Genomic DNA, 17479 nt, shown 5'->3' on the forward strand with positions numbered 1-17479 from the left:
ACGAGCATCTGAAAGGCATCATCCTCAATGCCTTTCATAATGTGCCTGATCTTGTCGGCCTCGCTCGTAGAAGGGTTGACACGCTTGCAGAGGTCGACGACGTCTTCTATATAACTGGTGAAGTTTTTGCCGGTTTGCTGGGCCAGACTTCGCAAGCGTTGCTCGGCGCGAAGCTTTCGTACTGCGGGACGGCCAGACTTCTGTCAGACTGGTTTTTAGAGCTGCCCAGCCTGAGATGTCAGCCTCGTGGTTTCGAAACCAGAGATCGTCTACGTCGCTCAGATAAAAGATAACGTTGGTGAGCTTGACGCTATCGTCCCACTTATTGTATGCGCTTATGTGTTCATAGGAGGCCAACCAATCCTCTACATCCGTGTCATCTTTGCCGCTGAAGACGGTCGGGTCACGCTGCCGCGCGGCGCCGGAACAGAAGACAGCCGACGGAAGCGGTGAAGCGGTTTGGGTGATGGTCTCAGGCATTGCAGAGGCGGTAGGCAATGCGCGGGTGCGAAGCTCCAGGCGAGGGATCGTTGGCACCTCCGCCACTTGTAATAAGAAACGTCTTCAAAAGCGCAGCGTCACGAACAACCAGCGGTACCGTCCAGGCACAGACCAGCGACCGCGTTCAGTCCAGAGCACGTACGAGCGACCCAGCGTTCGGCGCGCGAGCTTCAGAGTGTTCGCTCGAGCTCCGGAGTGTTCGGCTCTCGAGCTCCGGAGTGTTCGGCGCTCCAGCTCCGGAGTGTTCGGCGCTCGAGCTCCGGAGTGCTCGGCGCTCGAGCTTCGGAGTGTTCGGCGCTCGAGCTCCGGAGGGTTCGGTGCTCGAGCTTCGGAGCGTTCGGCGCTTCTCGTCTTCTGCGTTGAGCGCCAGCCTCTGACGATTCTTAACCCGTGGCGAGCCTTACAAGAAGAATCTGCAGTCTGCTAGAGGCAGTAAAAATGGCTCAGGAGTGTAGGATGTTGAAAGGTTCGTTAAGCGGCCGTGGACGAGATCGGCGATCGGCCTCGACGAATAACGCACCAGTTATAAAGGCGCTGGAGCAGAGTTTAAGAACCAGCAGCAGCTCGAGCGACGCTGGACCTGGCAAAACGGTGAGTAGTCTCTTTCCTTGCACCACGTCGTTCTGTTCATTGTTCATTTGATCAGTGCGAAAAGACTTGTGAAGCGTAAACGAAACGCGCCGCTCTCGAATCTGTTAGGATGCGCATTTTTAGACGATCACAAGTGCTGATGCCGAAACTACAGAAATTCGAAGGCCAAAATGGCTGATGGGCAAGTGTACTTATGCTCACGTGCATGACCGCAGAGTTGTCAAGGAGGTGCTACGGTGTGCGGTTAGCGGAGAGAACTTGGCAAACAAAATGAAAATGCGGTGAGAGAGAGTGAAACAACTTTATCGCCATAGAATGTCAGGGTATAGGACAGGTGGGTTTGAAGATGCGGCGACTGCATCGCTTTGAAGAGCTCAACACGCCCCGATAGAGAGAATGAAAGGATATAAGCTGTTGCCCCCAGCAACCGCTTCGCCCTCGTCACCATCCTAGCGGAATTCGCACGAGTGGTGCTGTTAAACCTCCCAAGCTTTCCGTTTCTGACGTTTTCTAGTGTATACTGGAACGTACAGGCGCAGAGAGAGACTGTGTGTGTGTGTGTGTGTGTGTGTGTGTGTGTGTGTGTGTGTGTGTGTGTGTGTGTGTGTGTGTGTGTGTGTGTGTGTGTGTGTGTGTGTGTGTGTGTGTGTGTGTGTGTGTGTGTGTGTGTGTGTGTGTGTGTGTGTGTGTGTGTGTGTGTGTGTGTGTGTGTGTGTGTGTGTGTGTGTGTGTGTGTGTGTGTGTGTGTGTGTGTGTGTGTGTGTGTGTGTGTGTGTGTGTGTGTGTGTGTGTGTGTGTGTGTGTGTGTGTGTGTGTGTGTGTGTGTGTGTGTGTGTGTGTGTGTGTGTGTGTGTGTGTGTGTGTGTGTGTGTGTGTGTGTGTGTGTGTGTGTGTGTGTGTGTGTGTGTGTGTGTGTGTGTGTGTGTGTGTGTGTGTGTGTGTGTGTGTGTGTGTGTGTGTGTGTGTGTGTGTGTGTGTGTGTGTGTGTGTGTGTGTGTGTGTGTGTGTGTGTGTGTGTGTGTGTGTGTGTGTGTGTGTGTGTGTGTGTGTGTGTGTGTGTGTGTGTGTGTGTGTGTGTGTGTGTGTGTGTGTGTGTGTGTGTGTGTGTGTGTGTGTGTGTGTGTGTGTGTGTGTGTGTGTGCGCGCGCGCGCGCGTGTGTGTGTGTGTGTGTGTGTGTGTGTGTGTGTGTGTGTGTGTGTGTGTGTGTGTGTGTGTGTGTGTGTGTGTGTGTGTGTGTGTGTGTGTGTGTGTGTGTGTGTGTGTGTGTGTGTGTGTGTGTGTGTGTGTGTAGCGACAGCCGTCGGTGACCGCCTTCACGGCGTCTGTGTCCGAGGCGGACGCACCTCTTTCAAATTGGAACTGGAGAAGGAACGTTAAGTTCGGAGCTCGTTCACGACGGGCGATTGGCTGCTGCGGCTAATCTCGAACAAAATGGTGGAGTGTGCGTTACATGAAATCTACCATGCATGCCTAATGCACACTACTTCCGAGGTGGAAATTGTGCCTGTTTTCAACTGTTAACAGCTGCGTTTACCCGCCACGGTGGCTCAGTGGTTAGGGCGCTTGACTACTGGTCCGGAGTTCCCGGGTTCGAACCCGACCGCAGCGGCTGCGTTTTTATGGAGGAAAAACGCTAAGGCGCCCGTGTGCTGTGCGATGTCAGTGCACGTTAATGATCCCCAGGGGGTCGAAAGTAATCCGCAGCCTTACACTACGGCACCACTTTCTCCCTTTCTTCTTTCAGTCTCTCCTTTATTCCTTCCCTTACGGCGCGGTTCTGGTGTCCAACGATATAGGAGGCAGTTACTGGGCGATTTCCTTTCCCCAAAAACCGATTATTTTTATTATTATCACTGCTGCGTTTAAACCTGCGGTCACGTCGAGACCACCGCCGCGGCTAGCCACATTGTGCTTTGTGCTGGAAGAATTTTTTTGTAGCGAATGCTTCACTACGCTACCTCGTAACGATTTCGCGGTGCTTGCAGTCTTGATCTTCAAGTGAGCCAGAAGTCAAACCCCTTACGGCGTGGTTCGGGTGGCCCCAGATATATGTGAAACATACATATTGTTACGTGGCGGAAATGAGATGATTTAATGGCTGCCAGCCTAGCGCGAGCGCTCCTGCCCGCGCCACTGCGCAGTTCGTCGTCTTCGTCACACTACTCGGGGCCACCGAGCGATCGTCCGATCGCGAACGAGAAGATCGGCACTGAAGATGAAATGCTGCAGATGACGATGGGCTTGTAAAATGGTTGGATACAGAAGAAGGAGGTGAAGGGCTTGCCGCCACGGTGAATGAGACGATCGGCGAATGAGTCCCGGTCCACGAAGCATCCGAGCCGCAGGTTGCCAGGAGCCGACGGCCGAGGTCCTTGGACGCACTGAACGGCAGAGGCAGGGGGGCGGTGTCCTCACGTGTGGGCAGCGTCTCGGGTCGGTCGGGTCATTCCGGTCGCGGCAACGTGGTCAGTTCGTCGTGCCTTGTGGTCGGGGCGGTGGCCGGGGCTGGGGTAAGCGGCGAGTTCGGTTCAGGTCTGGCGGGCTGGGCACAGCCGGGCGGTGCGGACCAGGCACACACGGCCGACGACCACGGCAGGCGCAGGACGCCGAAGCTCCGGGACCAGGATGGCGATGAAGGGACCCCAGCACCTCCACCAAATGTTACGTGGCGGCCAGCCGAAGGAAGAGACACGATGATCGATGGAAATGAGATGATTTAATGGCTGCCAGCCTAGCGTGAGCGCTCCTGCCCGCGCCACTGCGCAGTTCGTCGTCTTCTTCGTCACAATATATTTCCTTTCTTGAAAACCGGTTGCGTGTCCACCGATATATGTAGGACAATTACTGCGCCATTTCCTTTCCCCAAAACTAATTATTATTATTAAAAACTAATCTTCAGCTGCACGCGCTGACGTTCACAACGTTGTAGCAGAAACGCGGCACTGAAGCCGGCGTACCGCCGGCGTTCTTTGCGTTCATTGGCGTTAGCGTTGACACCGCTTTAGACTCCGATGGTTTTGAGCAAAGGAAGGCGCATGACTGGCTCCCCGGTGCATTGGACGCCTCAATCGCGTTTTGAGGTACGTGGCTGTGGGAAGAGAGAGCGATGTGGGCTGCATGCACTAGCGCTAACAACGTTGTGGCAGACACGCGCAACTGCAGCAATAAGCCGCAGCGTTCATTGGGTGACCAGCCTTTCGCTATGAACCATTATTTTAACCGCCACCTGCTAGGGTGGGCGCGCTGCCTATCCGATGTGCGGAATGCCCTCAACGTTACACACGCCAAGCCGCGCGTCTAGTTGCCGAATACACCACAGCTGTCGCTCGCTAACCAGGTTCAGCAGTAGTTGAACGGCAGCTAATTCTTTTTGTAGCGGGAGCTACACTGGGCTACCGGTCGAGCATTTCGCAGTAGATGGGAGAGGCCAGTTGTGCGCATGCGCTGTTATCATGGCAACAGGGGGCAGCAAGGTGTGGCGTTCGCTTCGCCGTAGCCGCGCGCCCGCTCCACCGTCGACGCCGAGCGTGACGTAGCGCGGATGAGCAGTTGTTCGCATGCGCCGACACCATGGTAACCAGACAGACCGCAAAGCTGCGCCGCGTTCTTCGTCGCCGCCTCGACGCACGCCGCTCCATCACCCGAACCGCGCGTCCCATGCGGAGCATTGTTCGGAAATGCAAAGGGCGTCTGCAATCTACTGCGGGTCCTTGTACCAAAGATATTAAACTTATTTTTAGAATATGGCAGAGGGCTTGGCTTGAAGCACTCTGGCATGGGTTGGCCCGCTATTGCACTGCCTCCAGGATCGGCACGGGGCATATTAAACCCGCAGCGGTGGCTCAGTGGTAAGGGCGCTCGACTACTGATCCGGAGTTCCCGGGTTCGAACCCGACCGCAGCGGCTGCGTTTTTATGGAGGAAAAACGCTAAGGCGCCCGTGGGCTGTGCGATGTCAGTGCACGTTAAAGATCCCCAGGTGGTCGAAATTATTCCGGAGTCCTCCACTACGGCGCCTCTTCTTCCTTTCTTCTTTCACTCCCTCCTTTATCCCTTCCCTTACGGCGCCGTTCAGTTGTACAACGATATATGAGACAAATACTGTGCCATTTCCTTTCCCCCAAAACCAATTATTATTCACGGGGCATATTAGCGCGGCGCGTGTTTTCTTTCACTCTTTGCTCTCCTATCCTTTATCCCGCCTACTTTCAGCACGCGGCAGCGAGCGTCGCTCGGCTTCATCCAGTAGGCAGGCCCATGCACTTTCCTTTTCCTTCCTCTCAGCAACATGTCAGTCAGACAGTCGTCTGTGTCACAACGTTTGACAAGCATGCAGAGAAGGATTCCGCCACTGCTAAACGGCGGCATAGAAGAGAAGATTAACTTTTCCGTTCTTGAGGTTGCCGTCTAGCAGATGGCTACTCAACAAAGAGAGAATCAGCATTAGAAGGCGAATAGAGCAGCGGAGACGCCCGAACAGAGACAGGAACGCGTTGCCAGACCAGCCGAGCGTAATAGACGGCGCATAGCCGCTGAAATGAAGGCTATTGAAGGCGTCGGTCAACAGGAACCAACAGAAGAGAATGTGAAGGCCCGTTGTGTGACCAATCACATCATTAGAATTTCCGAAAAACAAGATATCCGCTGGAAATAAAGTTTCACAACCAACCAATCAGCCAAGGAAAGGTACCTCTCGCTACGTGTATCCCGGCATAACCGAACTAAGCAGCTGCCAATTTACGTGTGTGTCAGCGTTGCTCAGAGTGCACTTTATATCTGAAAGTTCTGGCAGGTGGCTCATTAATAAAAGTAATAAGAGTTAAATGCATTTTTTGCCGTAATGAAACGAGATGAGCGCATAAGGCGCCCGTCTGCTGTGTGATGTCAGTGTATGTTACAGATCCCCATGTGGTCAAAATTATTCCGGAGCCCTCCACTACGGCACCTCATTCTTCCTTTCTTCTTTCACTCCCTCTTTTACCCCTCCCTTAAGGCGCGGTTCAGGTGTCCACAGAGTTATGCGAGACAGTTACTGCGCCATTTTCTTTCCAAAAAAAAACAAATTTCAACTCGTCGAACACCTCCTTTGTTTGAAATTGAGAATTTCCCTGATAATGTGTTAAAACTGAATAGAAATTGAGTCCATTCTCGGTGGACGCCTCGACCTCGCCTCTGGAGTGAAGGGAAGACAGGAAAAGCGTCGTAGTGGAGGGGGTGGTGGTGACCATTTGTACGAATATTTAGATGACTCTGTGTGAGTAGATGAGGGTCACCTGGGATGCTTCATCTTGCACTCACATGGCACAGATCAAGACCGGGTTCATTAGTCGGGCACCGCAACCACACTGTGAAAGAAAATAAGATGCCGCCACCATCTGGAAGACGTTGTAATAATGAGTGTTAGCTGTTTCGTAGCGCAATCTATCGTCCATGCGATGTATTACCACGGGATCAGGCTACTTTTCATTACCTCACGGCGAGCACGCGCCTACCGTCTTGAGGTCGGATATTTTTTTACGAATTTTGGCCGAAAAACTTTATCGAAAATTTTTCGGAGGCCCATTTGCGGTTACCTCAAGGCGGTAGGTGCTCGGTCGCGGTGAGACATGAAATTGTGAACTGCCGAGTGCTAACGTCACGGCCGCCAAATTAAGCCTAACCATAACTAAATATTAAGCTAATTAGGCGATACTGATATCTAACATGTTCTACTCATCGAGCCCGTTACGAATATGCCATTAGCTAGATCATGCCGGTATAGGTTAATTATGAGCAATTAAATTTATGACTGATCATAACTGAATATTAACTTCTTAGTTACTATTGGTGTCTAACCTGTTCTACTCATCTAGAGGATTCCAAGTACCTGATTCGTTATTTGTTTTGTAGCGATAGCTTAATTACGGTAGCATTTTGAGCCTTCAGCGTGGCTGCGCCGCTACACTGTGGTTGCGCCGCCACGCTGTCACGTGGTTGGTCACATGGCGCAGAGCAGCTGCCGGCGGCGCGGCGCCGTGGCTATCACGTGGTTGGTCACGTGAACAATTTCTACTCGGCCATCTGTAGCTATGTGTCACTCCAGGTTTAACCAAAGCTAAACCACCACCAATTTTTTGATGACCTCATTAATTACTGATTTATAAGCGGTTAAACATAGTCAAGTGACTAGTTAATTATGACGTCACAAAATCAGTCACTCACCAATCAATCACCAATCCTATATACTGATGATATCACCAGTCAATCACCAATTGGGTTGCTATATCGATTTACTATGGGCCTCCATCTTGAATTCCTCGGACAAAATTTCACACCGAAGAGAGGTGGTACACCCGCAGCTCTTGATCAGATTTTATGACGTTCGGCTACTGATCCGGAGTTCCCGGGTTCGAACCCGACCGCGGCGGCTGCGTTTTTATGGAGGAAGAACGCTAAGGCACCCTTGTGCTGTGCGATGCCAGTGCACTTTAAAGATCCCCATGTGGTCGAAATTATTCCGGAGCCCTCCACTACGACACCTCTTTCCTCCTTTCTTCTCTCACTCCCTCCTTTATCTCTTTCCTTACACCGCGGTTCAGGTGTTCAACTATATATGAGACCGACACTGCGCCATTTCCGTTTCCCAAAAGCCAATTATTATTAAGGCAGGTGGTAGCAGACCCCAAGATATCGAGAAACGCGATGAAAAAATTGGCGACGGTTTCGCTCTGTTTATATCTGGAGTGACGCGATAGCTACAGCTGGCCGAGTGAAACTTGGTCATGTGACCAACCACGTGACGATCCACGTGATCGGCCACGGCGCCGTGCCGCCGGCAGCTGCTCCACACCACGTGACCAACCACGTGACAACAGGGAAGAGGAGCCACAGGCTGGCGCGCAGCCACAGGGTGGCGGCGCTGCCAAGCTGAAGGCTCGAAATGCTACCGTAATATAGCTATCGCTACAAAATGGGCGGTAGTTTAGCTCTGGTTAAACCTGGGGTGACGCGATACCAACAGCTGGCCGAGTGAAACCTGGTCACGTGACCAACCACGTGATCAGCCACGGCGACCGCCGGCAGTTGCTACGCACGTGACCAACCACTCGACAGCGTGGTGACGCAGACACATGGTTGCGCACCGCCACAGAGTCCCTCTTTTACTACAAGCACTTTTGGGTAATTCAAAGGGATATCGCCAAACACTGTGTCCATTCCACTGGGGCGCCATGGTATATGCAGTGAACTAACCGAACAACATTGTGTTGTTCGGTTAGTTCGTGAGACGGGGACCTGGTGCAAAGATTGACGGGCGATCACCACAATGTGGTGAAACAAATATGCGACGGGACCAATTATCGTCCGCCACGCCTCCGCTTGCACTTCGCATTCTCTATGCCTTGCTTTCAGTTCTGCTGCTCGCACAGCTGTATCGTTGAATCTTGTCTGCGTCGATTACTCTTCGGCCGCTCGCACCGCTGAGTCCTGACAGGATCGAGGGGCCAAAGCAGGTCCCTGTGTGTATGATCCCCTCCATGCTGCCAAACAGCGCCCCGTTGGTTATATACCGCAAACGTTTGCTGACGCAGTCGAGCATGTAGGCGGACATCATGCTGACCTTGTCAATGACTCATTTCACGTGATGGAAGGCATACTTAACTGTGTTTTAGTCACTGGTGCTTAGCCCACGCTACGGTCATTCCACTCAGAGCGGCGGTGGCGCTATCGGGGGTGGCACACGGATTGTTGCGTTGACATTCGACCCACCACTGGTCGTCCGCAGGTTGTAGTGCCTGTTGTATGCACTCGGTGACCAACCGAAGGACAAACGTCGCCCCACACAGGGTGGCATCATTGGAGAGCGATATGTTGAAGGCAACTGTAATGCAATCTACGAAGTGTCGAATCGGGAGCGTGTCCTCTATGCCCTGGTTCCTGCTCTCGGGCGAAAGCCAACTTGGGCAACCGAATTAAAAGCGAAGGTCGTAAACCAGACCGAGCACGGAGCCGAGTGTACACTTCTCCTATACTTGCGTTTGTTCAGAGGCAGCTAAGGGGAGCGGGGGAGGTCACTGGCAGTGACTGTGGTGCTTGTCGTCATCACTGTATTAGGCGCTTCGGGAAGCGATCACTGGTCGTATACCGAGGTAAATAGACTGATGCAATTCTCATTTTGCACCCTTGCACCCCAACGATCTCCAGGGGTGCAACTAAGAAAAACTACCCATTGAACATCCTGCATCTTAAAGCGGGATTCAAAATGGGTGTTACCATATGAAAACACCCTTTTCACTAAAATCGTGGGTGCTGTAAGGGTGAATAGATGGCATTCTGCCCTGAAGGGTGCCAAGTGGTTTACAGTGTATTATCGCTATCATGACTACTTTCGAAAATGATTAGGGCATACCACGAACCGGTGTTGTGCGTTAGAGACTTTCACAATTCATCGGCTCATTTTCTGCCGTCAGGTGCAGCTTCAACCTATCATGGGTGTGTCGGCTCCGAATGGACGAGATGGTGATTAGGCTGTTGCTTTTTGTACTCTTTTGAGGCTGCTCTTACTCCAGTCTTTCCTAACGACGCTCCCTCGGCATTGTCCTATTGATCGCTGGACTGCTGTGGGCACCTGACGTAAGCACCAGTTGCTTTTTACACCTGTTCACAAAGGTACAAAGCCCAGATGTTTTGGCGTCTTTGTGTACCCGATCGAAAGGTGTTTCAACAGACAGTTTTTCAAGTGGTCCCCATGCTTCTCTACTGTACCTTGGCGGCAGGGGCTGTGCTTCAACAAGTGTACACTGAGTCGTCGCCGTTAAGGAGGTTTGCAAACTTCCGACCGAGAAAGCACGAGCAGTGAAACAGCAGGCCGCAAAGCGGCTCCTGCTGTTTATCTCGATGTGCACCAAGCGAAGACGCACCTGATTTTGATCGACTTAAGTTTGCAACTCCCTAAGAACCCAGCACCGAAGCGTGTACTGCTGTAACATATTCGCACAAAGGTGGGCTCTCAGCCGCACATTGATATGCATGTTATCGGAAACTCAGCTCAAATCCGACCAAGGAACCAGCGATTTATTTGGCTGGGCCGTGAATCTACTTTGCGCCGTGCAGCGGAAAGTTGACCAATGCTGGTTAGAAAGTTCTCAAAAACGGACCACGCTCTTTTGAATGGTCGGTCTCTTTAGAGATAGATATCGCATGCTGATGTTGCATTTGCGTGAATTTGCGCGCCGTTTCGATATGTTCGCAAAGCGATTTTTAGTTTTAAAAATTTTATAAGGAAATCGCCGAAAGTGCTAAATGCTCGGATATGATTGAAAAATTGCCACAGGTATTTAGGACGCCACTCGGGCAGTCCAAATGACAGGACTCGTCCAGGCGATGTCGGGCAACCGTGACGTCACGTGAGTGCAAATGGCAGCAAACGCGTTGAAGCGGAGTAGTCCTTATAGGTTCAGTGCTGCAGTGTCACACAATTGTCAGAGCATGACCTCTAAAATTGTTTGAAAATCGTGAACATATGTCCTGGATCACCTGAACGCTGAATAGGCAACGTAAACGTAGCTGCGTGCAGCTTGAGAGGGACGTGTGGGAGCTGTACTCAGTATCGAACATTGGTCATTCCGCAGAAATGAAGACGGATAGATCGGACGGCGGTTACTCGGGGTGAGGTGAAACTTAAGGTTGCAGCGTTGTCAGGGCACGTACCAATAATTAATTTAACTGCCACGGTGGGCACTTTTCTTACTACCCGGTAGGCAGGTTGTGATCACGCAGCAAGCTAGCTCACGTGACCTAGATGGCCCACCTACCTCGTGGGTTGCTCTCTGGGCACCACCTACCAGATTCACTCTCATGATTTTTCTCTCACACCGCTTAGCCGACGCCGGATTTTCTGGCTAACGGCGTCTTCAACGCTTACGCGTTAAAACGTTTTATGAAGGTGTGGGGAATTCAACCGATGACCTCCAGACTGCGAGGCGAGCACGTAGCCCATAGGCCACAATCCGCGATACTTTTTGCAGATAGGATGTAAGCCGAGTGTTTACGTTTTCTTGCGACTGTACGCTAATCAGTAGGGGTGTCGTTAGAAACCAAGGAATCTTTTGAATTCAACAATTATTTTCAGTTCAATCGAACTAGGCGACTGTTGTTGCTGCATGCAGTCGCGTCTCGAGGGCGGAGCGGGCTGCCCCGCAGCCTTCGTTCTTCTTGAGTCGCTAGCGCATGCGTCAAACTCGCCCTGCGCCTCATGGAGTGCGCGGGCTACTCTTCGCGCGTTCCCTTTCTGGAAACTCGTGCGTGTACTTGAGAGCAAATGGTACAGTTTAGCCGTTGTCGGAACGCATGGGCTAGAAAAAAATTGCTGCAGTTGAGGTGTCGATGTGTTGGCACTGCCCTTAATTAACCGACTCCTGGCGGCGATACACAACGCAGGTGAGTAAAGACGATACGTCACATGCGGCGGCGAGAGGTCTCGGTCACCAGGAACGACTCCAAGGCGATGGCGTCGGCTGTGAAAGAGGATACGCCAGCCTATCTTTGTCCACCTTGAGTCTCGGTGAGGCTGCATGCCGTACAGGTGAGTAGGGTGTTTATTGAATCCGTTCTTTGGAGGTAGTCATGTGGTGCATAGCAACCGATTAGTCATTATGAATGAGAGATAACGCCAGAAAATGTCTATACGTGTAGGGATTTCTTTGTTTGCTTTGATCGGGCGCGTTTTTGTTAACCTGTCTGTAAGGTGCACGAAGGGGAGAATTCGTTTGCAGAGAAAGCCAGAGCGGTGTGGACTGGAGCGCGCAGCGCACTGTCAGCGCTCGTCACATCAAGCCGTCCGCAGCGTGTACCGCTCGAATTGTGATTGAGGACTTCCTCTGCACAAGAGTTTGTTGTGCATGCTGCCATTCTGTTCCCATGTTGTTATTCTGGGCTGGGATTTTCTTTCGTGCCGTGCCGCAGTCTTAGACTGTGCTCGAGCTGAATTCGGGTTCTCTGCCCAATCCTTTACCGGACGCTACTCGTTCTCTTTATTGTGTCAAAGCCCTCGCCGCCGACGACATCGACCTTCCCCCATTCTCTTCCGACATTCTTCACTTCTCTTGCGGCTCTCTCAGCGACGACACTGTCGCCTTCGCGTCGGCCCACACTGTTCTGCACCGCAAGTGTCTCCTTCTGCCTTACGCCGTACTGACTGTGTACGCTGGTCTCTTTGGTCTGTGACCCATTTTCCTCCCCTGCTTGCTTGCGCCTTGGTGAATGCGCGGTAGTGTCCAGCCCAACGCTTCTCTGCTCATCCGCGAGGAGGCTGACGAGATACACCGCACCTCGCCATTAATGCGCTCAGCCCACCTTTTTCTGCACCAGATCCCTCCTATGTTAATTCTTTTTCACTTTTCGCATGCTCTCTCTGTAGGGCTCAAAAGAGCTGCGTTCGTTCTGGATCGTCATTACAGGCACATCCTGTATTAAAGGAAACAGTCGTTTTGCGTAGAAAAGCCAAATCCATTTTTAGCTTCGCACTGAAACTGAACATCTTCAAATCAGCGGGGAAAAGTTTCAGAACAAAGACAATTAGCGGGATTTTTACTCGAACTTTCGTTATTTGAATGCGAACAATAGAGATTTAGCATAGCGCGATCCGCTGTGCTGCCCGACATGCTTTTGCGTGGAGCCACAGCGCTTGCGCAGATTGCCCTACGGTCGGAAGATGGCACTAGGCGCCGGCCAGCCGCACGTTCCTCGTTTCTCGTGGGAGCTTCCTCGTTTTTTTTTTGCGCTGCCAAGTATGAATCCACACCAACTTATGCATTTTGAATAGCGGCAGCTAAGCGAGAGACTCCGTTCTTGATTGATGACAACTGTGGTCGCCGTTTAGGTCGGTTTTCATCTCCCGCTTATATCTGTATTGCGAACCAGGATGTGATCTGAGCGGGTCCCAGGTCCCGTGTTCCCTAGAGAGAGAGAGAAACAACTTTATTGCCATAGATTGGCGGGATTTAGGGCAGGTGGGCTTGGTGTGGCCCCCAGGTGGGGGCGACTTCCTGGGCCCACGAAATGATTGCCAGTTGGATGCTCTTGTCTGGCCTTTTGAGGAGTTCGTTCCATCCATCTTCGGAGGGAGCTGGCAGTAAGGTTCGAGGGGGCGGATTTCCCGCGCAACCCCAGAGGATGTGAGCCTGGGTGGCGATTTCTCCCTGGTAACAATTTTGGCAGACGGGGTCGTATTCCCCGTCTGTGATGAGTGAAAGTCTAGAATGGCTAAGGATAGAGTGTGTCTGCAACCTGCGGAGCAAGGTGGCTTGCGCTCGGTTCAAGTCGGGGTGTGGAGGCGGGAACTGGCGTCTCATCTCTCTGTAGAGGTTGGTAATTTCGGCAAAGGTCTGGGGAGCCTCGGCAAGAGCGTCTGGGTCCGTGGGGCCGGCCGCCCGGTTGGTTAGTCCTCGGGCTAGTCGGTCGACCCCTTCGTTTCCAGAGTTTCCCGCGTGGGCGGGTACCCAGACCAGGTTGATCTTATGGTCGGGAGTGCAGCCGCGAAGGATGCGTGCAGCGGGGTGGCAGATAAAACCTGCCGAGTAATTTTGTATTGCTCTTTTGGAGTCGCTGAGGACTGTGCGCGTACGTGGGTCAGCGATGGCCAGCGCGATGGCGGTTTCTTCTGCCGCTGTCGGAGAGTGAGCTACTACTGTGGCGGCGGTGACGAGAGTAGACTGTGGCGTGGCTGCACAAGCCACGTATGTGTTTGCACTTTGCCGTGCAGCATCTACGTATATTGCGTGTTCGTCGGCAAGGTATGTGGCATCTAGTGCTTGGGCTTTCAGCTGACGGCGCGTATCATGGCGGCCAGGTAGCATGTTTTTGGAGATTGGTTTTATAACTAGGCGGCTATAGACCCCTATCGGAATGGGCGTCGTGGGGTGGACGTCGCCTATGGGGTTGATGTTGAGACGGTCAAGTATGAGCCGCCCGTGTTTAGTGCGGGAGAGGCGGTGGATTTGGGCGGTCTTGTGTGCCTCTATGAGTTCTGTGAGCGTGTTGTAGATGCCGAGTTGGAGGAGGTGCTGTGTGCTGGCGTACTGAGGTAGCCCCAGTGCCGCTTTGTAAGCTGAACGTATAATGCTGTTCACAGCTTCCTCGTCCTTCCGGCGGAGGTCATAGTAGGGGTAGGAGTAGACTATCCTGCTAATGAGGAAAGCTTGCGTGAGCCGACAGAGGTCATCCTCCTTCATACCTCTGCGGCGGGTGCTGATGCGGCGGATAAGGCCGTTGATCTGGTTGGCTGTGGTGCGGAGGCGCTGATTGGCCTCCGAGTTTTGCGTGTTGTTCTGTATTAACATACCCAGAACGCGAATAGTGCGGACCGGAGGTATGGGATGTGTGTCGACTTGAAGCACAATAGGTTCTTGCGGGTCGGGGACAGGCAGGCGAGCTCGTCTGTCCCTGATGACTAGTAATTCGGACTTCGTGGAGGAGCATGTGAGCCCGTTCGCCTGTACAAAGGAGTGTACTTTATCGATTGCTGTTTGGAGGGAGTTTTGGATTTCCCCGTCAGAGCCAGAGTTGGTCCACAGGGTAATGTCGTCGGCATATATTGAGTGTTTAATGTGAGGTATCTTTTCCAGGAGCAGAGGGAGGCCTCTCATTGTAGTGTTGAAAAGGAACGGAGATAGGACTGCTCCTTGTGGTGTTCCTCGGGTGCCTAGTGTGATCTTCTCACTGTGGAGGTCTGCAATATGAAGTTCTGCTGTACGGTTATGAAGAAAGTCGGCGATGTAGTTGTAAGTGCGAGTGCCTACATTCATTTGTGAGAGGTTTGCCAGGATGGAAGCATGTGACACGTTGTCGAAAGCCTTGCTGACATCTAGGCTTAGGATGGTTCGTGTAGCTCGGATGGGTCTCGGATCGAGGATGTCGTGTTGGATTTGCCACATAATGTCTTGAGTGGAGAGGCCGGTTCTGAAGCCGATCATAGTGGGGGGGAAAAGGTCCTCTTGGTCTACGTGAGTGTGGAGTCTATTGAGTATGACGTGTTCCATGACCTTTCCCAGGCAGGACGTGAGCGAGATGGGCCGAAGGTTGCCCAGCTCGAGTCGTTTGCCTGGCTTAGGTATGAAAATCACTTTGGCATGCTTCCAAGTGTCTGGAAGGCGACCCTCATGCCAATGTTGGTTGCAGAGGTCCGTGAGTGCTTCGACGGACTGATCTTCGAGGTTACGAAGCATCTTGTTGGTTATGTGGTCGTCGCCAGCGGCCGCGGTGGTTTTAATCTGGTTGAGGGCGGCGCGGACTTCTCCTGCCGTGATGTCGGCGTCCATGTTGGTGTTCTGAGCACCCGTGTATCCTGAAGGGATGGGAATTTCAGTGGAAGTATTGATGTATTTGTCTTTCAGGGTAGCGAGGAGTTCCTCATTTGTTCCCTGAAAAGCGTGTATGACACGGGTGAGGTTCTTGTGAGATGTGGATTTGGTGTGAGTTGGGTCCAGTAAATGTCTGAGCAAGAACCACGAGTTTTTGCATCCTAACTGGCCGTTCAGACGGTCGCAGGTTTGATGCCATTGCTCCTGACTCAGTTTGACGGAGTAAGCTTCGATCTCTCGCTCGAGGCGAACGAGACGGAGCTTGAGGGGTCGGTTGTGCTTTTGGCGGAGCCAGCGAGCCCTAAGACTGCGCTGGGCCTCCCACATGTGTATTAGTTTGGCGTCGGGAGAGGGGCCATCCTCGTTCTGGGTAGTCGTGGAGGTGGCATTGGCGGTGTCTTTGAGAAGTGCGTTTGCCCATGCGTCCAGGTCGTCTATGGGGGCCGAAGTGCGTTTGGCGCGCACGTATCGGAAGGCGTCCCAGTTAGTGTGCCTGATTGTTCGGTTGGGGGCTTTGCTGTGTGTAGCCGTGAAGGTTGTGCTGAGAACATAATGGTCGCTACCTATGTTCATGCCGAGGTTTTCTCAGCGTGCGTCTGGGATGTTGCGGGCGAAAGTGAGATCGGGGCAGCTGTCCTGTGTGACACTGTTTCCAATGCGAGTAGGCCTGTCGGGGTCTAGGAGTAGTGTCAGGCCCAGTGTTTGGGCTGTCTCCCACACTTTGGCTCCCTTACGACCGCATGCTTTGCGGGGGTAGCCCCACTCGGTATGCGGCGCGTTGAAGTCACCTAAGATGAGTAGCATCCCTGTTTGTGCAGTCGCGCAGGCCTTACGAACGAGGGTTGCCACTCGTGTGCTTTTGTCGCTAGGGGGGCTGTAGACGTTAAGGATGTGGAGCGGGGCTTGTGAGCGACTGTTCGGTAGGACCTGTACGAAAGTGTGCGGAACCTCGGGGTAACTAAGGTCTATATGATTAGCTGCTAAATTTCGGTGGACCAGGATGGCGGTGTTGGGCCGTTGGTCTGGTGTCGTTTGTTGGTTATATGCGGCGTAGCTTGTAAGTTTCGTGTCCATGTATGTTTCCTGAAGTGCGATGATGTGGGGGGTGTGCGGCTGGGCCTGCAGGGTGTGCTCCAAGGCTCGCCGCTTCGCCTTGAAGCCCCTGCAGTTCCATTGCCAAACTGTGAAGGGGGAGCTAGCCATCGCGTTTCCCGTAGGGTTCGGGGCGCTGTGATAGCGCGACGGGTGATTTAAGAATGCCGCCTGCACGTGAGCGCGCGGTTGCACTCTCCGATGTGGCGACAATAATGGGTGCTGGGTAGTTAGGAGGGGTTGGCGACTGCAAGGGGGGTTGCTGATGTCGGGGGATTCGTGAGGGTATTGAGCCTGGCATGAAGGGTTTGGATGTTGGCTGCCATTGTGGCGCAGCTTTCTACTAGACGGTCAATGGTGGGGGCGAGTCGAAGGAGGGCGCCCTCGAATTGGGCCATTCGCGCATCAGCTGCCTCGAATTTGGCATCTATGTCTGCTTGTGAGGAGGGGAGAGGTGCTTTACGCTTCGTGCGCTTAGGCTGCTCAGTGTCCATGCGTGGATCACCTACAGGGTCGGATGTGGGAGCGTGAGCCACCTGCTGTGGTTGCAATTTGGGGTTTGCCTGTGCTGATTCTAGGCTATGAATTTTAGCGTTTGCTTTGGCCAATTGTAGCTGTAGTTCCTTTACCATATCTGCCAGCTCCCTTACCTGTGAATCTGGGGGAGAAGCGGTGACTTGTGCAGGAGTCTTCCATCCAACTTGTTTGGCTGCTTTGGTCCCCGGCCGGGCTTGAGAGCTGGCCCGAGAGCTAGGTGAGGCGGATGTGGAACGGCTGCGAGTGCGGCTGGAAGGGCTGTCGCTGCCGTCGCTGCCAAGCAAGGGGAAGGAGCCGTCCCGCAGTTGGTTGTCGTCGCCGCGTTTACGGTCTCGGGACCGGGACTGGCGTCAGGGGTTTGCCAAGTTGGAGCCGGTATCGGTGTCAGTGACCGACGGGGAAGACTTGGGCCGAGTGGAGGA

The 17479-nt window shown here is 53.0% G+C and overlaps 1 protein-coding gene across 1 annotated transcript in view; it reads left to right on the forward strand.

Annotated features, from left to right (window-relative positions):
- The first annotated feature begins 11522 nt into the window (after positions 1–11522).
- Positions 11523–17479, forward strand: part of LOC144122118 (uncharacterized) — a 61272-nt gene continuing 55315 nt past the window's right edge. Inside the window, exon 1 of the mRNA XM_077655649.1 lies at positions 11523–11653. The gene's annotated coding sequence lies outside the window, so the exon portion shown is untranslated. The remainder of the gene's footprint in view (positions 11654–17479) is intronic.

This window comes from Amblyomma americanum, chromosome 1 (genome assembly GCF_052857255.1).
Source record: "Amblyomma americanum isolate KBUSLIRL-KWMA chromosome 1, ASM5285725v1, whole genome shotgun sequence".
Classification (NCBI taxonomy): domain Eukaryota; kingdom Metazoa; phylum Arthropoda; class Arachnida; order Ixodida; family Ixodidae; genus Amblyomma; species Amblyomma americanum.